This window comes from Trachurus japonicus, chromosome 16 (assembly GCF_045865225.1).
Source record: "Trachurus japonicus isolate A0001 chromosome 16, Traja_1.0".
In the NCBI taxonomy this organism is placed as follows: Eukaryota; Metazoa; Chordata; class Actinopteri; order Carangiformes; family Carangidae; genus Trachurus; species Trachurus japonicus.
The window spans coordinates 36,983,237-37,007,024 of NC_140922.1; the positions used below are offsets into that span (position 1 = coordinate 36,983,237).

The 23,788-nt window shown below is 44.4% G+C and overlaps 1 pseudogene across 1 annotated transcript; it reads right to left on the reverse strand.

Annotated features, from left to right (window-relative positions):
• Positions 1–9,332: 9,332 nt before the first annotated feature.
• Positions 9,333–23,285, reverse strand: LOC146972872 (NLR family CARD domain-containing protein 3-like; annotated as a pseudogene). The gene is made up of 8 exons (XR_015037911.1): positions 23,218–23,285; positions 22,087–22,236; positions 21,872–21,877; positions 16,331–16,560; positions 15,198–15,484; positions 13,534–15,113; positions 11,624–11,800; positions 9,333–9,565 (listed from the first exon to the last, which is right to left on the reverse strand). The product of XR_015037911.1 is annotated as an NLR family CARD domain-containing protein 3-like (transcript).
• Between the last annotated feature and the right edge of the window lie 503 nt (positions 23,286–23,788).

Here is a 23,788-nt window from a genome sequence, read left to right on the forward strand (position 1 = left end):
TCTTCATGGAAATTGTGCCAAATGAAGAGAATTGTGTGTAGTGTTTTGAAAAAAGTTTGTTTTAGAACTGCAACTTGAGTGTAAAGCAGGAATTGTGTTTGTAGTACACAAGGAGGGGCGCACCGAACCGAGGCGGCCATGTTGCATCGCCATTTTTTACGTTGAGTGGCAGCGTGACCGTAGGTAACCACGGAAACTCAGCAGAGCTGTCGGCTCGGCCTGTTCAAACTGTCACCACTGTGTAGTGTGAGGAAGGACGGAGGCACTGATGTTGCATTCAGGTGCAGTCAGGCAGACGGTCGTCTGCAAACCAACCGGATGTCATTTTACTCCACCAGAGAAAGACGGTAAAACAATACCACATCACCATGACAACATGTTGTCAGGCCTGTATTGTTTTGCCTCGTGCTGGCGGACCACTTGTTTATCCTGTTACATGCAGCGTCTGTTGTCTGTCTGACATCTGCCCCATTTCACGTGAAGGCAACATCAAGAATATGTTCAGATATGCAACCGCACCGCTAGATGGAGGGGAATTCCTACATACCGTATTATACCTTTTAAAAACAAATCATTTACTGACGAAGAAAAATGATCCAGAATAGCCCCAAACCTAAGCAAGTAAGTAAAACTTTATTTATATAGCACCCATCATAGTACGTGTACACAGTGTGTTTCACAGTATGGAAAAAACATTCAATCAACACAAACATTATACATCAATAAAACAGACACCTAATGTATACTGTAAAGCTCACACCAAAGTATAAAAGTTAACATATCTGCACTATAACATAAAGCATCTGAAAAATGTAAAGTGATAAACATCAATATGGCATATGGGAAAAGAACATCTATAATTTATCAAAAACTGTAAAACGTGGTCTTGATGACTATACTTTGCAATAATTACAGTAAATGGAAAAAGGTATGCAAAGAGTGTCAGCTATCTCTCATGGCTTGTCATCTTGCATACACCTATATGTTAATACTGCCACCATCCGCAAATCACTGCACATAGTCCATGACCCCCACCACCCACTACACTCATACTTCACCCTCCTCCCCTCTGGTCGTAGGTTCAGACAACTGTCCTGCAGAACAACCCACTTCTGCAAAAGCTTCGTCCCCTCTGCCATTACAGCTCTAAACAGCAGGCGGTAGACGTCATGGTTTTTTGTTTATATTGTATATACAGTATATGTATGTATTATTTTTCTGGTGTTGCACATGTGTTGGTGTCTGGAACAGAACTGTGAAAATGAATTTCCCCTCTGGGACAATAAATTATGAATCTGAATCTGAATCTGAATCTAAAACACACCTTTGTTTATAATGTCATAACATAGCAAAAATCACAAGATACTCTTTGGCATTTAGCTAATCACACTTTTGGTTCTAATATCATAACATAGCAAAAATCACATGATACTCTTTAGCATTCATCAAATCACACTTTCGGTTATAATTTATGATCGCAAAAATTACATTCCCTCTGTGTCAACCTTCCTTGACACGTTGTACAGACTAAACTTCCACAGTCATTAAAAGCTTCCAATCAAAGTTTGGCGCAGAGAGCTGGGTGAAGCCATGTCTGTTCCCAGCAGCAGGTGAATCAGGCTGCTTCTCCCATGGTGACATGGTCACATCAGACTGGGCTACAATCAAGAAAAAAAGGCCCAGTAGAAACAAGTCAAAGGACAGCGCCCCCCTCAGGCAGGGAGGGAGAACATAAGACATCAATAGAACATTGACAGGCGAAGCTCAGAGCAGCTTTATGAGCTTTTATGTCCAGAGACACTGATGATGCTCTGTCAGGTCCAGAGGACACACAGGGACGATGGTGGACTGGACTCTGTGTGTGACAGTGGAGCTGTTCTCAGATCAGTTCAGACTGCAGCGCTGGGAGTCACCTCCACTTCCTCTGGTTCATCAGGCAGGAACTGAAAATCAAGCTATCACCACCTACACACAGACACAGAGGAGAGATGATGAATGACAGACTTTTGAGTCAGTGATGACACAGTGACTTCAGTCCTGTTCAGACCAGATGTGTCAGTGTGTTGTTTGTCAGTAGTTGAGTGACTGGACATTGGCCTGTAGTGAGAGTACTGCCGTTTCATGTAACATAGGGTTATGAGTTATGACACAGCAGCATCTCTCAGCTCTACCCTATTTTCTGCCCCACCACCACCCCAGCATCCACCTGTAGGCTCCGGGTTAAGATAGTCGCTTATCACTCCCATATACTTTAATGAAATCCTATTCTCAGGAAATGATGAAGTCGGAGCCTTGACGCCAAACTCAAATGCAGTGTTGGTAATAATGGCGTTAGAGTATAACGGCGTTACTAACAGCGTCGTTTTTTTCAGTAACCTAATTAATTACTTTTCCCATCGTTGCAACGCCGTTGCCGTTACTGAGAATGTGAAGTGGCGCGTTTGGTTGAATGAAACGCAAGGTGTTGGGTTTTGGCCACACATCAGCTGCCTCAGGTAAGGGCATGACGGCGAGCTAAGGTAACGCTTGCTAACGCAGCATCCAGGGTTCTATTCGACCTACTTCCGAGTCGGCAAGAAGGATGGCGGACTACGACCCATCCTGGACCTGCGAGGCCCGAACGGGTACTTAAAAGTTCTGCCATTCCACATGCTGACTACAGCAGATGTTCAAACGAATGGTTCACGTCCATAGATTTAAAGGATGCGTACTTTCATGTCCCGATCGCTGCTTATCATTAGCCCTTTCTGAGGTTTGCCTTCCAGGGCCACCATTACCAGTTCAGGGTGCTCTCCCGGTCCCCGAGGAATCCGGTGGCAGATTTCCTTTCATGTCACAAGCCTCCGCTGGGGGAGTGGAGGCTACACCCAGAGTTTGTCGAGCTGATCTGGAGCGTTTTCGGCAGGGCAGAGGTGGATCTCTTTGCCTCGAGGGAGTCAACACATTGTCCCCGATCGTTTTCCTAGATGGAGGAGAACAGTCCTCTAGGACAGGATGCCCTGGGCACGAGTGGCCCAGCGTGTTCCTGTACGCCTTTCCATAGCTGCCTCTGATCCTCCCGACGCTGCAGCGGGTCCTTCATCGGGGCCACCGCCTCCTCCTGGTAGCCCCGTTCTGGCCGGGGAGGCCCTGGTTTCCACTGCTGCGGCTCACCATGGCGTCTCCTGGGGAGGAAAGATCTCCTATCATAGCTAGGGGTACGCCGACCGAACCATCTCTCATGCTCGTGCATCGTCCACCCGTCTCCAGTATGAGAGCAAGTGGAGGAGATTCTCTGCCTGGTGTGCTGACAGGGGGGAGGACCCCACTTCTTGTCCAGGGACCACCTTTCTGGACTTTCTTCAGTCTCTCTTGGATGACGGCTGTGCACCTTCCACTTTGAAGGTGTATGTGGCTGCCATTTCATGGCAACATGACCTGATAGAGACACCAGTCGCTGGCACCCTACGGTAGCATTGTCTATTTCTGAAGGGGGCATTGAGGCTGCAGCCCTCTGTGTCCCCCAGGGTTCCAGCATGGGATCTCTCCCTGGTGCTGAAGGCCCTGTCTTCTTCACCCTTCGAGCCTCTGCCCAGGCTGACCTCAAGTGGCTGTCGTTGAAGACAGCCTTTCTTCTGGCTATTACCTCAGTGTAACGGGTGGGGGAGTTGCATGCTTTGTCTGTCAGCTAATCCTGCCTGCATTGGGGGCCTGAGGGTTCAGGGGTGACCCTGTGGCCTAATGTTGCGTTTCTGCCGAAGACCCTCCCCCGTGGCCATGTCAACCGCCCTATTCACCTGGCACGGTTTGAGCCCCCAGTGGCTGATGATGAGTTGCGTGTTTTGTGTCCTGTGCGGGCCCTGCTTGCCTATATCAGTGCCACTGCACATGTGCGGCAGACGGAACAGTTGTTTGTTGTTTGCTATGGGGGTCATAACAGGGGTTGTGCCCTCTCCAAACAGTGCCTTTCTCATTGGATTGTGGACACCATCTCTTGTGCTTACAGGGTCAACAGTCCAGCATTGCCATCGGGGTCAGATGCCACTCCACGTCACGCGATTTGCACTGACACCCAGTTCACGGCTACGCCGGTGTCAGTTCAAATCGCGCGAGATTTGCACTGACATAGGCAGAACCGTAAACTGAGACACTGGGAGCTTCCACTACAAACAAGCTTAATATTTAGACTTATTTAATTTTTTTCGGAACAATTTCTCATGTTGGGGCTTCAATACAAGAGGGACATTACAGACGAGCAGTATGGAGGTATTTGGATGTTTTTTGGTGTGTCCTTTTGGATGAAGAAAAGTGAGCACCGTTCGCTAACGTCATATGGACATGCACTGCTGCACGGAGACCCCCTGTAACTCCGAGAAGGCACGGAGGACTCTGAAACTACTCCCAGCCCTTAGTCGACATGAGGGTGAGTAGAAAATTTGTGAAATTTGTATTTTGGGTGAACTATCCCTTTAACCGCACCAGGAGATCTGTTGATTATTAGGCAGAGGCCTAATGATTGATTTAATTCAAATCAGACTCCCGCCTGGGTTTGTTTACATGGCCAAACCACGCACTTCCAGGAAGGAGGGCAGCCTTGCGCTCATTTATCGCCGTTCCTGTGAAAGACTCCCCATCTTTTGAAGTGTTGGCTGTGCAGCTAAATGGTCCTGTTCCTACTATTATTGTGACTGTGTATCATCCAGCTAAGGCCTCTTCCACCTTCCTCACTGACCTGTCATCTACTTTAGCTGATCTGTATACCACCACTCCAAATATAATCTTAACTGGGGATTTTAACATTCATGTTGGCAACCATAATGACACCTTCTCCATGGACTTTATCGCAACTCTTTGCAGTTTTGAACTCACTCAGTATGTTAACTTGTGCTTTTAGCTGCTCAGCTCCCAGACTTTGGAACACTCTCCCACCACAAATCCGTAATCTGGACTCATTTGATACCTTCAAGTCACACCTCAAGACACACCTCTTCAAAACTGCCTACTCCTTTTAATCCCAATAGTTTATCTATCTGTTTAACCACCCGTTTGTACAGTATATTCTGTGTGTTTATTACTTGTATATTTATTTAGCTATTTGTATATTTTGGATGTTTGTTATTTGTATATTTATTATTTGTATATTTATCTTGCTACTGTACTGTTCTAATGTTTTCTGTGCCGTTGTTTTCTATTTGTAAGGCGATCTTGAGTGCCTTGAAAGGCGCCAACAAATAAAATGTATTATTATTATTAGTAGTAATTTGGTCTCAAAATAATATTTACAATAATATCGCTAATCGGCAGTAATTTGTTATCGTCACAGGTTATTATCAAGTGCCTGTGGGACCAGAGCATCTGATTGGCTATTGAGATTTCACGGAGAAACTATTCTATTGATCATTTCCACTAAAGTTTGATCCACTGCATCTGCTGGAACGTAGTTTGGCCAGAATATGTATTCATTGCAGACTAACATTATTCTAAAGTAAAGATGTATCTAGTCAATCTGATATGACTGATAGATGCAACAGGACGTCCGTCTCTTAATTCCTGGTTTTGTCCTAACACCACAACACCTTTACCTGGTACTGGAACATTTAGGACTCTGTTTGGCCAGCCTCCACACTCTGTTGCTTTTGCTTGTTGTCGTGTAGTTTCTTCATTAAATCATTTGTATAATTGAACTTCAGCTATGACATCTTGTCTATACGTCTGTCTAAATGTCTTCTTGTGGATCTCTAAGTTACATGATGAAAAAAGCAAATCCAGAGACCAGTTAAACTGCCCAGTAGGGCTGCCACAAACGATTATTTTGATAGTCGACTAGTCACCGACTATTTTTTTCGATTAGTCGACTAATCGGATCATACGTAAATTGAATGTAAAACATACAGATTATCGCACCAGCATGCAGCTGCCCTTATATACCATCATTAGCTTTCAGCTTAAAGTGTTTAAGGTATATGCTAACTAAAAATAAAGACAATTAAGATGATAGTTCATTAAACTTTTAATGAAATATGCAGCTTTAACTGTAGCATAAAGTGCAAACAGCTGAGTAAAATAAGGATAAGGCACTGGCCTAAACAACACCAAAATAAATACTTAAAGGTTTTTTGTCTTTCCTTCATTTGTCTCTGGCATTAAACATAACATTTAAATAAAATGAGGTGGACACCTGAAACTAAGGAATTGTTCACAATAATAAAGTTTTGGTAGGCCTATCAATCAAATATAACTTGTGCTCAGTGTAAATAATAGGAGTCGTTCTGTTAAAAAAAAATCAAATAGTTTATAAGACAATCGTCTTGTCTGAAAAAAATTAAATGTTCCCTACTGTCACAGAAGGAGAAACATAGAAAGACTCCACCAGAAAGTTCTGTGTGAAACTGTCAAATGAAAACAAGTGAAACTGAGGTGCAGCTCAAACTCAGCAAGGTGTGGACTGTGATGAGAAGCTACCGGAAAATATTGACGTAGTTTTACGCCGGGAGAGAAGACTTGCTCGTTAAGATGAGCGCTCATTACGTGACCAGGACGCTGTGACCAGACGCGGTAACGTTCTAGTATTCTCCAACACAGACTCTCAAAGTCCGCGATTTTATTTTTAAATGACGAACGGCTGTTTTTCAGTCCATGATTTAAAACGATGGAGCGGCGGTAGCTACCGCTGCTAGTAGCGCTTCTCATTTAAAATGACAGGAGAGAGAGAGAGGCAGAGAGAGAGGAGCGGGAGCGGCGGCGGCGGCGGGGGGGCGGTTGCCGCTTGATGAGGGACAAGACAGGTAGAGAGAGAAAAGAGAGAGACCACCTGTAAACTCACCTTGAATGAGTGAGTGCACGTGTGTATGTGTGGTGGGCGGCTGCGGCGGCGGGTGCGTGTGTGGAAGGTGCCGCAGCAGTTTTGAGAGAAAAACAAAGTTTAAAAAAAAGAAAAGAAACGACGCATCGACTATTAAAGCAGATATCAGTGGCACGGCCGTTTCGGCTAATGCTGTGTTCAAGGCAGGCTTTTGAAACCGTAAGTTACAGCTTCAAGTCACAACTACGACTTGGTAGCGTTCCAGGTAACCCGTAGCTCGTGTTTTTACCGTCCTGTTGTCTGTGAAAGTTCCCTATAACGGCCACTCGTAACTTCCGACCCGTGAACTCGTACCAGATCGAACTGGTATGACTTCACAGGAAGGAAAAATACAAAGTACGAGTTTCCTTGAACGCACCATGAGTTAGCAGCCCCCGCCCTTGTCAGGCATCAATTGGTCCTCGTGCTACGTCACCACATTCACGCGCATCCCTTGGCTGCACACACAGCCCTTCATGCCGTTCTCTCCCCTCATTGGATAACACTTGTATCCCACAAGGAAAATTTTCTCCTCGGGTTACAGCAGAGCAGAGTGACGGAGAGACTCGTGTTTAGGCTGAAATACTTCATGTAAGTGATTGCTGACGGAAAATAGGACTATTTAGGACTTATATTAACAAAAACATTCCACTGATATCTGCTTTAAATTAGTTGTCGACGATTTTAATAGTCGACGTAGTCGTGACTAGTCGACTAATCGTGGCAGCCCTACTGCCCAGAAACACTTTTCCTTCTGGAGGGAAACAGCTACATATTGAACTGACCTCAGAGTCTCCAGTCTACAGTCTGGACTCCTCTGGAGATCACTCAGATCCTTCAGGTCTGAATCCTGCAGTTTGTTGTATTTCAGGTCCAGTTCTCTCAGGTGGGAGGGGTTGGACTTCAGAGCTGAGCCCAGAGAAGAACAGCTGATCTTTGACAGACTGCAGTATATCAATCTGAATAAAGAATAAAAGAAGAACAACACTCATTCACCTCTTCATGTCAAAACTGATTGATCATTGCGGCTGACCTCAGGACAGGCTGTCAATATAAAATCAATATTTGATCAGACATGTTGGACTAAACACTGGCTCCAACACTTTGATTCAGGACTGAATGTGATCAAAGTTTAAAGGTCCAGTCCTGAGGACTAAGGTCTTTCTTGGTCCTGGTATCAGGAAACTAAAACTACACACATTCAACTTAACACCTGTTGACAAACCCCACCCACCCACATCTTATTTGATGGCTTCAAAGCAGTCAGTCTTTATTTGAGTCAAACGCTCTGACTTTAAGATAAGATTCAAATCATCTATGTAAACAAAATGAAGACTGGCCTAACACTACAGAGCAGTCTAACATGTGTTTGTGACAGCTGCCCCTGAAGGTTGAAGTCAAGTGAACACACATTATTGATGTGGACTGAGTGAACTGAGCTGAAAGTGAGAAGAAGAACAACTGCAAGAATGAGACAACAACTATTTCAAATGTCCTTTGTTGTGTGTGAATCAATCAGTCAATCTTAATTCAGTTGTGGGATAAAGATCTAAGATCTACAACAGTAACAGTCAGTGAACTGACCTCAGAGTCTCCAGTCTACAGTCTGGACTCTCCAGAAAACCACTCAGATCCTTCACTCCTGAATCCTGCAGCTTGTTGTTGTAGCTCAGGTCCAGGTGTCTCAGGTGGGAGGGGTTGGACTTCAGAGCTGAGACCAGAGAAGAACAGCTGGTCTCTGACAACCTGCAGCGCTCCAATCTGAATAAAGAATAAAAGAAGGAGTTGAGGACAAAGTTCCTTGTTGACAGCGTTCGGTGTCTCATCATCTGTTCAGAGCTGAAGAAGGTTTAGAAAGAACAAGTTTATGAAATAAAAGTCAAACAGCTGAAGCAACAGGAAGCAGGTTAAACAGTCCTATCCAGAGAGATTCAACAGCTCATCAATATTCATGAGAAGCTGCTGCTGCTTCAACACAGATGTAGTGACTCTGCCTCTTCAACTCTGTCAGCTCCACCTGTGGTTCCATCGATACAAATTCATGTTGGTCAGCCACATTTCTCAGACATTCTACTGACCATCCAAGTTTTCAAAGACAACAAACATGTGAGGCTGAACTCTGCTGCCATGACAACAAATACCTAGAAGCAGAAGCTGCTGCTGCTTCAACACAGATGTGGTCATCTCTGGTCAAGATGTGAAGAAGAAGCTGTGACTGTTGACAGACCGTGGAGCTGCTGCTACTGTTCCATCTGCTGCTTTTTCACATCAACATCTCAACTGTTGCTCATGTTCAACACAAAGTGTATTACATTAATGGAGGTGCTTTGACTCATTCATAATGTCAACATTAATGTTTAGGATAATGCACAGCAGCTATATATCAGTTATTGTCTGACACATTCAATGTGTTTGTGTAGTTGAGGTGAAATGTGAAAAGAAACAGTGACAGTGACACCAAGGAGATCCTCAGTGTGGATCAATATAATATCAGCCTCATGTCTGCAGCTCAGTGTCAACACAACTTTCACATCACATTCATCTGAGCACAGAAATAAAACAGAGTCTGACCTCAGAGTCTCCAGTCTACAGTCTGGACTCTCCAGAAAACCACTCAGATCCTTCACTCCTGAATCCTGCAGCTTGTTGTAGCCCAGGTCCAGTTCTCTCAGGTGGGAGGGGTTGGACTTCAGAGCTGAGCCCAGAGAAGAACAGCTGATCTCTGACAAACTGCAGCTCTTCAATCTGAATAAGGAAGATGTAGATCAGATCAGTGATAATGGATCAGATGTAGGGCTGCAGCTAGCCATTATTTTTGTTAGCGATTATTCTATCTATTATTTCATCGATTAATCAAGTAATCTACAGTATTTTGGTGCCATCAATAGTGTGTGTGTGTGTGTGTGTGTGTGTGTGTGTGTGTGTGTGTGTGTGTGTGTGTGTGTGTGTGTGTGTGTGTGTGTGTGTGTGTGAGAGAGAGAGGTGCTTGTATAAAAAATGTGAGCATGTATGTGAGTGTATGGTCTTGTGTGTTAGGCCAAATCACTCCAACAAAAGACTAATTAAATGAATGCAGCAGTGTTTTTTTCGTTTCCTTGAGCTAATGTTAGTGACGTCATAGCCATCAGTATCGACTCACGTCACACAGTTGTTACAAATAGCCTAATTAATCACTGTATGTTCTCACCAGCGTTCATCTCGATTAGCCAACACATCAAATGCACATGTTTACATTACGTTACGCTGCCTTACATTGTGTCGGATCAGCTCAGTGATCTTGACTGGATGCTTTCAGTTTCACTGCTGCATCACTGAGGACGTATGTTACAGTATGAAACTTGAGCTACAGTGAATGCAGCTTGGAGTCAGTGGTCCCACACCTTTGATCTTGTCTCTCTCCTTATTTTCTGTCTTTTCTCAGATCGCTCCACAGATGCCGTGTCAGTAGCCTAATAAAAGTCCACGTGAAACACAAACGGTGTATGCCGTATATTGCGAGTGTAATTGATTATACGAAGCCTCGATTCAGGAAAAATTGCCTCGATCATTTTCTATAATCAAATTATTCGAATTACTGTAATTTCCGGACTATTGAGCGCACCTGAATAAAAGTCGCACCACCTGAATTTGAAAAGAAAATACATTTTGTACATATATGGGCCACACTTGAATATAAACCGCAGGTTTTCATGTTGTAACATGAGATATTTACACAGAAAGACAGTACACGGAAGATTTTCTGTCTAACCTCTACCTGGGCTTTATACTTAACTTAACCGACTCTTCTCTTCTCTTTCTCTCTCGGTCTGCTGTCAGTAGGAGCTGCGGCTGCAGCAGGCTCGCGCCCGTGTGGGCTCAAGCCGGGACAAAATGGTGTAGTTCTTTTACTCTGTGGAGATCTCGGACAACGGAGTGGGGGAGAAAGCAAGTGGGACAGATCTGCCCAGTCCCTGAGCAGCGCACGTTTCACAGACAAGCCACAACGCAGAGTGTAAACAACGTCACCCAGTTCAGCACCATGGAAAGCTGCAGGGGGGGTTCGGAACAGCTGTGTTTTGGGGGGGTTTCGGAACAGCAGGGTGTCGGAATGGAGGTGTTTCGGAATGGAGAGCTGTCCACTTTCCTGTTGCAGTTTTCACAGTCCCCTCAGGGAAAGGAAACAACAACAGGAACCATGGTTATTTCGATATGACTGTAAAGATATTCAAAGCGTATGTTTATGCCATTTGCTCTCCAAGAAGGACGTTCTGGCTTGTTTGCCGACCGGCTGCGGCAAAAGTTTGTTTGTTATCAAGTTTGGCTCATCATCTTCAGTGAGCTAGAGAGGCTGTTGCAATATTTTGCAAGCGTAACGTTGCTGTGGCACCACCCACAATGATTGTGATTGCTTGAAAGAAATCCAAACTTTTTTTCTCCAATCGCAGAATCTGTTCAGAATGTGTTCAAATTGCTATCTTACCCTCAGGGGGTCTGAGTAGTGAAATGGCACTAGGATACGAAATATTTGTCAGACAGATGCAGCTTCTGTCATGTTCAAATCAGCAGAACATCTGTGAGTTTGATGCTCATCAAGTTTCTGGTTTAAAGAAAAACCTAGATTTGACAAACCAGAGAACTTGTCTCCATCACAAACACACAAACACTATGACTGGTCTCACCTTCTCACCTCCTTCTTCTGGTAGTAATAAACACTGAGTCCTTTCTCTTCTCCAGCTCTTTGTGGAAATCCCCAACCAATGAACAAGTGAAACTTCAAACATTTGACCTGAATACAGACAAAAAAACTATGAAAGACAAACTGACCTCAGAGTCTCCAGTCTACAGTTTGGACTCTCCAGTCCAGCACACAGAACCTTCAGTCCTGAATCCTTCAGGTTCATGTTCTCACTCAGGTCCAGTTGTGTCAGGTGGGAGGGGTTGGACTTAAGAGCTGAGGCCACAATTTTACAGTGAGTCTCTGAGAGTCCACAGTCACGTAATCTGTGATTAGAGAAAACATGAAAAAAAATCTGATGTAAATAAAAAAAAATACAGTTGGTGCATATGATGGTGTGACATGATAATGTGATGGTTCAGCTCATCTTCTCTCACTGGGACGACTGGTGGGCCCTTTTTAAATAGAGTCTATTTCCTCATGAAGGAGGCTCTGAGGCTTCCTCTTCTTTAATTATATTCAACAACAACATCCAATTATATCACTAGATTTCAGTCATAAGCTACAATAACATTCATCTTTGTAAAAGCAACAACCTGTTACTGAGGTTACAGTTAGACGTCGGCTACCCAAATCTCAGTTTTTCTCCGTTTACATGCAAACGTGAAAACGGAGTTTTCCAAAATCTCCACCCTGGCCGGAGTTTTTAAAAAGCATCGTTTTCAGGGGAGTTTTCTCCGTTTGCATGTAAACGGAGGGTGCAAGCGATGGTTTTTAAAAATACCCGGGTACGTATAAACAGGGCCTGAGTCAGGAGAAAGTTACACAGACACAGAGCGTCATGGTAACTGCAGAGGGACTGCAGACGGAAATTAGCTTGAAGCTAACTCTGCTACAGCACATCACATGGCAACATTTAGCCTGTGTGTAATATTGTACATGGGCCCATTAGAAATGAAATAGAAAAATAAATTCTATAAAATCCATAGTAAGTCAGTCACACACCTGTGTGTGCACGGTGTGAGAGGAGCAGCAGAATGGGAATAAATGACAAGAACAGATTGTTGGAGATTTCTCACTTTGCCCTGATGTTTGCAGCTCATATGCTACTGGATTTACTGGGAGGATCAAACATACCAGTGTGATATGATGGTGTATCAGCTCCAGGCCAGTTGAACCCACTTAAAAGCATTGGGATAAGTTGTTGCAAAAAACTTGTCTTTTTCCCCGCACCAGTGATTGACATATTGGGGTGACGCCGTCTTATACTATGCATTAATGTGTTTGATGTGTTTCTTAGCGATGCACTGCGCATCTGTGAAATATTGCCGACGGACTTTGTCCGGTGTACCAGTCGCGAGCATTACCGCCACCTAGATCGGAGTGAGGACTCGACTTTTCCATTTTTATTATATATATTTTTAATATTCACTCAGATGTATTTGTCATATGGCTGTGTCCACCGAACCGTGACGAATACAAATACCGTTACACCACTACAACCAACTGAAGAATCTTGTCTCTATACAACATCAATGTCACGTCTGTCCGTCCGTCCTGGGTGAGGGATCTCTCCTCTGTCTCTCACCCGGAGGTTTCTCCAATTTTTCCCTGTTAAAAGGGTTTTCTATGGAGTTTGTCCTCAGTGGATGTGAGGGTCTAAGGACAGAGGATGTTATGATGCCATGTAAAGCCCTTTGGGGCAAACTGTTAAATATAATAATATACAAACTGTAAAATTGCCTTGCCTTGCCTTGCCTTGCCTCGCCTCGTCTCGCCTCGCCTTGCCTTGCCAAAACTACTGATCTGATCCACTGGTCAATACTTACAATGATCATAAAATGTTCAAAACGAAGAGCGCTACGTGGACCTCAAAAACTAGAGGTGCTCTTTGGAGAGGGATCCAAGGGATGTGGAAAAACAAAGAACGCATCGTAGTCATTTTAAAACATGTCATTGTGACAATGCCAGATTAATTAAAGGCAGTTTTATTAACTCAAGAGAGTGCCCTGGAGTTTTTCTTTGTTTTTCCACTTATAATGATCATGTCTGGACTCACATTGCTTTTCTGCAGTTCCTCACAGCTGGGATCAGTCTCCATCGTCCCTCCTCTGATGTGTTGTACTTCTTCAGGTCCAACTGGTCCAGAACCTGCTCTGACATCTGCAGCATGTAGGCCAGAGCTGAACACTGGAACTCAGAGAGTTTCTTCTCTGATCTCTTCTCTGACTCCAGGAACTGTTGGATCTGCTGATGAACTGACTGGTCCTTCATCTCCGTCAGACAGTGGAAGATGTTGATGCTTCTGTCAGGAGAGATTTTATCACTGTTCATCTTCTTCAGGTTGTAGGTGGTTCTCTGGATGGTTTCTGGACTGTTGTCTGTCTGACCCAGCAGACCTCCTAACAGCCTCTGGTTGGACTCCAGAGAGAGGCCATGAAGGAAGCGAACAAACAGGTCCAGGTGACCATTATGACTTCTGAGGGATTTCACCATGGCTGTCCTCAGGAAGTTATCCAGGGTTAAATCATTACATTTTCTCATAAAGTAATACAGTGTTGAATGTTCTCCAAGGAAGTTCTTGAGGACCTTTGTGTTCCTGTTGGTGAAACAGTGGAACATGTAGACTGCAGCCAGAAACTCCTGAACACTCAGATGAACAAAGCAGTAGACTGTTTTCTGGAAGATCACACTCTCTCTTTTGAAGATCTCAGTACAGAGTCCTGAGTTCACCAAGGCCTCTGTGACATCCAGACCACACTGCTCCAGGTCTTCTTGGTAGAACATGATGTTTCCTTCCTCCAGCTGTTCAAACGCCAGCCTCCCCAGCTTCAGAAGAACTTCCCTGTCGGCCTCCGTCAGCTCCTGTGGACTCGTCTCATGTCCTTCACCGTACTTGTTCTTCTTCCTCTTGGTCTGGACCAGCAGGAAGTGTGAGAACAGGTCCGTCGTGGTCTTGGGCAGCTTTCCTCTCTGGTCTGTGGTCAACATGTGCTCCAGAACTGTAGCACTGATCCAGCAGAAGACTGGGACTTGACACATGATGTGGAGGGTCCTGGACGTCTTGATGTGTGAGATGATTCTTCTGGACAGATCTTCATCACTGGACCTCCTCCTGAAGTACTCCTCCATCTGGGCGTCAGTGAAGCCTCGGACCTCTGTTACCCTGTCGACACATGTAGGAGGGATCTGATTGGCTGCTGCAGGTCTGGAGGTGATCCAGACCAGAGCCGAGGGAAGCAGATTCCCCTGGATGAGGTTTGTCAGCAGCACGTTGACTGATGACGTCTGTGTGACATCAGACACAACCTCCCTGTTGTTGAAGTCCAGTGACAGTCGGCTTTCATCCAGGCCGTCAAAGATGAAGAGAAGTTTACAGACAGCCAGCTGCTCTGCTGTCACCTTCTGTAATGTTGGATGGAAAACATGGAGCAGCCTGAGAAGACTCAACCGCTGATCTCTGATCAGGTTCAGCTCCCTGAACGAAAGCAGAACCAGCAGACTGACATCTTGGTTCTCCAAGCCCTCGGCCCAGTCCAGACTGAACTTCTGCACCGAGAAGGTTTTTCCAACGCCAGCGACACCGTTGGTCAGAACCACTCTGATGGGTCTCTGATGGACAGGTGAGACTTTAGAGATCTTTTTTCTCTTCTGAGTGATCTTGTGTGGCAGTTTAGGATCTAAATTTTCTTTTCTCTGTTGCATAGGTGAGACTTTAGAGACATTGTGTCTCTGTTGGACAGGGAAGTCTTTAAAGATGTCATTGCACTTGATTGGAGTGTCCTGGAGGGTCTTCTTCTTGGACGTTGTCTCCAGCTGTCTCACCTCATGTTGGGTATTAACCTCTTCACTCTGTCCCTCTGTGATGTAGAGCTCAGTGTAGATCCTGTTGAGGAGGGTTCCACTTCCTGTTCCACTTCCTGTTGCCTCAGTTCCTTCAGTCACTCGTTCACATCTGCTCCTCAGACTGATCTTATGTTGATCTAAAACCTCCTGCAGACCACGATCTGCTGAGAGAAAAGAGACAGAGAGTCTGAAGCCGTTTTCCCACTAAAACCCGCTAACAATCGGCATTTGGCCCCTTTCCCATTGATCAAAATGAGCCGAGTCGGCCCCCTCGCTGGGGGATCAGACAGAGCATAAACCAGTCGCCCTGCTCTCATCTGCGGTGCAAGAAACACAGTGTCATGCCACAGCCGCCCGCCGCGGAGTGTCCGTCCGCAGAGGCAGACGAGACGTCTGGCTGACCTGGAGCACCAGGACCGCGGAGGACAGCCAGTCTGCCGCGGCCGTATGACGGACGTCCGCAGCACAACACGTCAGTTAAACACACTGTCACTTCTTCTTTTTTTCAATCGTTTTTGGTCAGTGTTTGATCTTTTGATCCCAGCCTCGGATGAGAGCGGAGCGAAGCAGAGCTTTGTTTTGGTACGTGATATGAGACGCAACCGGCGCGATGACGTGGCGTCACGTAAATTAGCAGGTTGACGCGGGTCTGGCGTTCCCACTGCAAGCCGATCGGAGCCGAGCCGATTAAAGCCAATTTTAACCCGCGTCGCTTGCCGAGTCGTTTGACCCGCGTCGACTCGCTCGGTGCGCCTTTCCCACTGCCACCAAAAGCCGATTGTTAGCGGGTTTAAACAGGTTTTTTGACCAGTGGGAAAAGGGTATGACAATCTGATGGGATTCTTTTCATCAGCTACAGAAACTACAGACAACAAAGAAGAGCTTTGAATGTTGTGCTGTTGATCATCATCTAAAATGTCAGTGCTATGTGATGGAACAATGACTGTGTAGAAAACAACAGGTCCTGCTTTCAGAAATGACCACATCAGCAGACAGATGTTCAGTCTCACTTTGTCCACAGCTGCTCTGATTGGCCGTCTGCAACTCACCTCTGGTTCTGGGTCTTTTTCCACACTGGGGACAGGAGGGGGGTCCTGAAGAACCAGACTGGTCCCAGTCTGAGGTGAAGCACTGTCTGCAGAACCAGTGTCCACAGCTGGAGGAGACTGGATCCTTCAGGACGTCCTGACAGAGACCACAGCAGGACAGCTGCTGGTCCACAGAGACACCACTCTTCCTTCTGTGAAGACATTTCTGTATCACTAAAATGTCACCGTCACAGGTTCACATCTGTGTTCTGATTGGGCATGAGGATTTAGGGGATTTAAGGATTCATTCATTCATCAGTGAAGTGTAGTAGAGAGAGAGGAAGTAGAGGAATAAAAGTCTCTCTGTATTAGCTGCTTTATACTGTGACTTCAGTTTAAAGGCCTGTGGATTATTAAAATGTCTCTGTAGAGATTAAGCCAATGCTTAAAGCCACTGAGCCATTTCAATAGGGAACATTGAAAAAAAAAACTCAAAAAACCCTCCCACAAAAAGCACAGGTGTTGACATGAGATCAGCTGATTGTGGGCGTGTCTGAATCCATCTAACTGTGGAGGTGGAGATGGGGCTGGTGTTGATGCGCCAACTTACAAAACAGTTGCACGAGGACGCTGTGCTTTATAAGTCTGATGGAGAGCGTGAGTGTGCATGTTTCTGTCTCTGAGTTTTGTTGTGAACCTACACAGAGTTTGATGGATCTTCCTGGTTTCTCTCTGTTTCCTTCAGATGAGTCTAATGACTGAATCATCTTCAGTTTGGTTTACAGTAGAAATCGTCTCTTACTGTGACTCTGAGGGTCCAGGTTCAGGACCGGGGCCGGCTCTACGCAGGGGCAAGAGGGGGCAGCGCCCCCTCAAATAAATGTCTTGCCCCCTCAAATCCAAATTTTAGAAGTTGAGAAAGCACATTTTAATATACTCAAAAAATGTGTATAGGCTATTACCAAAGAGAAAGAAGTTAGGTTGGGGGTCCGCCCGCTATTCAGAGATCCCTCTATCTAGACATGCCGGTAGTCCGACACTTTTTGATACCGCTATTCCGACACGTCGTCTTTTTTCTTTTTCTCTTTTTTTTTTTACAGCTGCGATACCCAGGCGCGTCTCTCGCTCTCTTTTCTTTTCAGCATGCCTATCACTGGTTTGATGAGGGAGTGATGTTCTTAATCTCAACAACTCAACTATCAAGTCACAAACAAAACTGACACACATGATAAACAAACAGAACTATGCTGCAGTTTGTTTGTCAAGTTAACCTGTCACCTTCAGCACCACGGACAGCGTGGCGGATGAGCCGCGGAGCTGAAGCTGTGAGCGTCTGGGCTCTGGGCTCAGGGCCTGGGGCCTCATTTATCAAAACTGTAAGTAAGCTGTGTTAAACTGCTGCTACTAAATGTTTTGCTTAGCCCTACGGCGAAAAGACACCCCAAAATATTTACACCTTTTTCAGATCTATCAAACTGTGCGTGCACAACTCTGCACCTTAACTTTGATAACTGGATCCAAGAATGGTGCGCAGTTGCGCACGTGAACACACCTCCGTCCCGGAATGCCTACACAACCATATGGTCAGCACGTGCATATTAATTAGCCATGTGCGCTCTGTGGAGCGACAACAAAGTGACAACGAAGACAACGGGCGGAGGGTGGGGGAAAGAAAGCGAGATACATGGCATCGGGCAATAAATCAGTCAGAAAAATGATCTTGCATTTTAAGAAAGCTACAATAAAAACAAAAACCTCCCAAATCTCAACAAAAGGGAGCAGAAAGAAGAATAATCTTATATAATCTGCCCCTTAATCCCAGAAAATCTTTTTTTTTTCTTTTACCTATGTTAAAACAATGTAAAGCAGGACGATAGTTACCATTACTTTGAACTAGGGGTGTAAGAAAATATCGATACGGCACAATATCGCGATATTTTGAACGGCGATACTGTATCGATACAAGGACGCCAAGTATCTATATTTTATTATATAAATTGAGATGAAAAAAAAAGGTGAATTTATTTTTTTTGGTACTAAAGTAGTAGTTGCTTGTTCAGCCCAGTAGATGGCGTTGTTGGAGGCATCAGAGGAAGAGATCAGGAAAGCCCCATCATTGTTTAAATCAAACATATGCTGCACATGTTTTATAAAGTGTAGAATGTGCCACAGTGCGACCGACACCGACTGATACTCGTCCGTAGCAAAGCAAACCCCAGTGCAGTGCCTGCACTCGTGCCACCAAACGTCCGCTCCCTCGTCAACAACACGGATTGTCACTACCCGATTTGCAACGCTACCCGATTTGTGACAGCCACGTACGGCAACTCCACTTGGACAAACTTAGTTGAATTGACTTAGGATCACTGCCCTATGTGCGTCGCCAGAGACGGTTTATCTTTTTATTTATTTTTTTAAATACTTTATTAGTAATGTAAATTGAGGGTTGGTTGTGGTGGTCTGGATCTTGATGCTCAGAAAACAGGAACACAGGCGGACTTTTAATGTTTACTGTCCTCTTTTCTCGCCGGCCTCATCACCATGACAACCACAAACAATCACAACTACTACAACACTCACTGAATAAACGAGTCTGCCGCGGCTGTCTTATGACGGACCTCCGCGGTTTTTATTTTATTTTATTTTTTAATCATTTTCACAGTACCGTATTTTAAATTCACAGAACTTTAAGCATGTACGCAAATCGGGCAGCGCCCAAATGAAGTTTGTCCAAGTGGAGTTGCCGTAGGCAGCTGTCCAAGATGGCGGCCAGTTTTGTCACAGATCGGGTAGCGTCGCAAATCGGGTAGTGACACGGATTACTGCAGACTGTTCACAGCTTCTCAGCAGCGGAGGAGTCGCTGTGTTCACGTTGTCACGGAAACCAGGTAGAACCGGAGCACCGCGAGCGCTGCAGCCCAGCTGGAGGAGCTAATGCTACAGAGCTGACCATAGACTGTAGAGCCGACAGGCTCCGCTAGCCGCTAAGCTAACGGGAGCTGGTGTTGTTGTGGTGCAGGATGCCGCGGTAGGTTCCGCTCACTGCTCAGCACACGTGGAAATCCACAGCTGTTGGTTGTGTTTGTGTGACGGACGAGTGTCTCTCACTGCCTGTCTGTGTGTGACTGCAGTCTGTGTGACTGCAGCCTTTATTGCCAGACAGGACGTGGAAGCGCAGGAGTGTAAATATACAGCAGGTTATGTCAGTCTCAGATAATAAGGTTATTTCATTTTCAATTTAACATTTTTATTTAAACGTAAAACTACATATTTAATTTTATTTTTACTTGTAGGAGTGCAGCAATCTACATGTTTGTATTTAATTAATTTGAACTAGTATGAAATACAAACAATTTGTCAGATGCATATATTTGCCCATTTTGCATCAATACAAAAGATTGAAGTGAGGTAAACAGACTGAGAAGTTTGTCTTATTAGAAAACACACATGTTAACAAAGTTTTCATTTGGTGATGAATTACTACTATCATTTAATGTAAATATAGGCCTACAACTCGGATTTTAAGATGCATAATACATTCTTAGTTTTTCAGCGAACTATGTAATATCGCAATATATCGCACAATTTGGATATCGCAATATATCGCAATATATCGTATCGTGACCCAAGTATCGTGATACGTATCGTATCGTGAGGTCCTTGCCAATACACACCCCTACTTTGAACGCGGAATGTTTGAAAAATAGTAAAGTGCCGCTACTCCGACAATGGAAAAAAAAAATGTCGGAATAGTGGGACGCTTGAAAAATAATGTTAATGCCGCTATTCCGACAATTAGAAGTCAATGTCGAAATAGCGGCATGTCTGAATAGCAGCATGTAACCTACAAGTTGACAAAATTATCTGCAGTAGCACAAAAATCCGCCGAAAAAGGGACAGTGTTCTTTTCTAAAATGTTCTGTTCCTTTTTCTTTTTTTTTTTAGTATTCATAAGACTACCTTTCAGTTTTGTAAATCTTGACCATAGTAGTGAAGGATGGAAGCAACACAGCAGCATCCATAGACAACAGTGGAGAGTCAGTCAATTATTAACAGTGTCCAGTCTCCAGCTGCTGAACACCTGTCTCACATCAGCTCTACAGAGGATCACACACTGACACTGCTCAGCACCTGGATCCGCTGGCTCAACGTCTGGATCTACCTGTTCACCAGTGGTCCCCTAAAGCCAGGAACACACCGGCCCGACAGTCGGGTGTCAGGTCGCGTCAGGGAGCAATATATTAAGCAGCAATAGCCTATAGCATCAAAGATGTTCAATCAAACACACATAGTTTGAAACAACGTTCAAAACACACACAGCTAGTGTCACAGCTAAGCATATAGGGCGCATGACGTCTATCCGACTACCCATTTCTCCGACCATACATTCCTTTATTTTTGCGTCCATTAGTCCGACCTCCCACTTCTCCAACTTAAGTAGCCCTAACCCTTAACCTTACCCTAAACCTAACCATCAACCCTAACCCTTAACCTTACCCTAAACCTAACCTTAACACTGTAGAATGGGCAGTCGGAGAAATGAGCCATCGGACTTTTGGGCAGTCGGACTGATGGATGCTCCCCAAGCATATAAAGTCCGCTAGCTTAATGCTAATGTATAATGTAAAACACCATAGACGGGCTAACAGAAATTAGCATCGCTATCACCATTTCGTGGCAACCAAGCCATAGCAGTAAGCTGCTAAAAACTGTTTTAATTATGGCTTTAGCGCTGGTACCACGTCACAGTTTAATCCAAAGTCTGTGGTCAGTTTATAACGCTTGTTAGGAACTTGCACCGATGTTTGTTTTGGGAGAAGTGAAGAGTCTGTGGAAGCTGCAACCAGGGACCCAGGGCACTGGCAGTAGCCGGTCTACTGAGCTGATCTGCCGGGGCCGAGCTCCGTCCTCATCCCAGGGGAGAAAACGAGCCAAGTAACGTATCCACATGCTTTTAGAGGTTTACCGCTGGCTGGTTAAATTATTTTTAGGAGATTAATGTTGGTCTCATTGATGAAATGTAACAACTATGGCAGTGGCATTAGTTTGTTTGAATGTAAAGGGAGCAGGGCTGCCTCTGGGCTATGGACTGAAATCACCACATTTACGTAAATAAATAAATGTTTTACAATGAACCGATCAGTCTACAATACATTTTATTTTGTTAAGTCAACATGGTTACTGTAAATGGCAAAGATTATTACTACTTTATGACTTAAAATTGGTCGGTATTTCTATGGGAGTCCTATCGCCACTCTGTTATATCAATCACTCTGGTCGGCAGTAGTTGGGGCGGTGTGTTTCCTTTCTCCCGACTGTGGCTGACGAGAGGCGACAGACTCGTCGGACAAAGGCCGTCGGGGTTGGGTCACGTTGGGGCGGTGTGTGGGGGCCTTTACAGCCCAGGGAAAACAGACATGAAGAAAAAGTTCAGAGTCTGAACTCTGTTAGATCCCAGCTTATCAAGCTTCACAACTCACTGCTCCTCCTTCTGTGGCTGCTTCTCTCTTCTTGCACCACCACTGACCTCTGTTAATTTGTAACCAGCTGCAGGATTAATATGAACTTTGATCACATCATATCACAATAAAAGAGTCAGTATCAACAAACTGATAAGACAGATGAACCAGGGAGAAGTTCCTGTTCCACTGACGTCAACTGCAGCAGCTCAACACACAAAACTAAACTCTGTTACAGAGACAGTTTGGAGGTTCACAGGTTTGTAACAGGTCTCTTACTGTGACTCTGAGGGTCCAGGTCCACGATTGAAGAACAGAGGAAGACCTTTGGACCTGTCACTCTTCATAGAGGGACAGATGGATCCTGGAGACTCTGCTCCGTCCTTGTCTTCGTCCAGAAAAGCACTCATCTTCAGGACTTCAGTCAGTCTGAGAAGGAAACCAGTAACATTGACTGTGAGATAACACACACAAACAATTTTATTAAGTCAACAGAAATGTTCTGAAGTTTAAAAATGACATGAAAACTTTAGGTTCACCTGACACAGTCATCCTTTGTGACCTTGAAATAATATTTTAATGTTAAGTCAACAATTTAGCACCCCTTATCTGGGATCTTAGTAGATCCGGCCCTTAGAGTTTTATTTAGTGTATTCTGACTTGGATCTACTTTAAGATTTTTAGCTTTTAGATTTTTTTGGGCATTTGTAAAAGTGCTTACAAATAAAATGTATCATTATTATTGTTATCATTAGCCTATTATTATTGTTGTTGTTATTGTTGTTCATATTGTTGTTCCTACTGTTTTGCGTGCCAGCCATTTCCAATACATTTTTAAGTTGAGTGAGCGAATTGGAGTTTACAGAGTTTTAGGGCTGCAACCATCAATTAATCTGTTGATTATGTAAACGATTAATCGATTAGTCATTTGGTCAATAAAATGTTTAAAAAAGTTGAAAAACATCAACCAGTGTTTCTCAAACCACCAGACATCGTCCTCTAATGTCTTGTTTTGTCCACAAACCAAAGAGAGACTCAGTTTATTGTCATAAAGGAACAAAGAAACCAGAAATATTCACATTGAAGAAGCTGCAATCAGAGAATCTGGACTGTTAAAAAAAAAAAACTAGGCAAGTCAAACCAATTATTCGATTATCAAAATAGTTTCAATAATTGATCATTGTTGTTGCAGCTCTACAGAGTATAGTATAATAAACTCCAGCTGCTCAGTTTTCTCGTGTATTATTCAGCTGAGATCTCTTTCTGTTGTTTCCTCCTTTTCTCTCAGTGTCTCTGTGTGGACTGAAGTTCACTGTGACTCTTCTTCCCTCCACACTCCACAGGAACAAACTGACTCACACACTCACACACTTCAATAACAACTAATAATAATGTTGTGTTAACACTCACCTGCCTCAGACTTCAGTTTTCCTCCTTCTGCTCCGTCCACTTTAAAATGGAGTCTGAACTCACTGAACTTTCACTTTCACTGGCTCCTCCTCCTTCTCTACAGTTACAGGAAGTCACATGACTCGGTGAGTGTGTGACCCACACTGAATGTGTTCACATTTGTTTTAAATTGTATTTTATTTGTAATATAATCCTGTTTCAGAGTAGTATTAACAGCACCAGATAATCTCATACTGTGGCACAGAAGGGCCAATAGGTGGCTCTAGTAGAATGTTGACTGGCTGGGAAGCGTCTCTTTTTCTGTGGACAGGAAGCTCCTCCTCATTCATACGAGAGCTGCCATGGTTTGATCAGTGTAAAAGAGAGTAAGGACAGCATTGGTCCAATGGCAGCGCCTCCTGGTGGAGGAATATGGGTTTTGCAAAAGAACTGACATCTCTGCATTGTTGGTGAATGAGCAAGTGTGGTGTTTTCAATAATTTAAGGACATTTATAGATCACCCACGTTAAAGGGATAGTATCATTTTTTTTAAAGTGTGGTTGTATGATCTACAAATAGCCCCTAAGTACT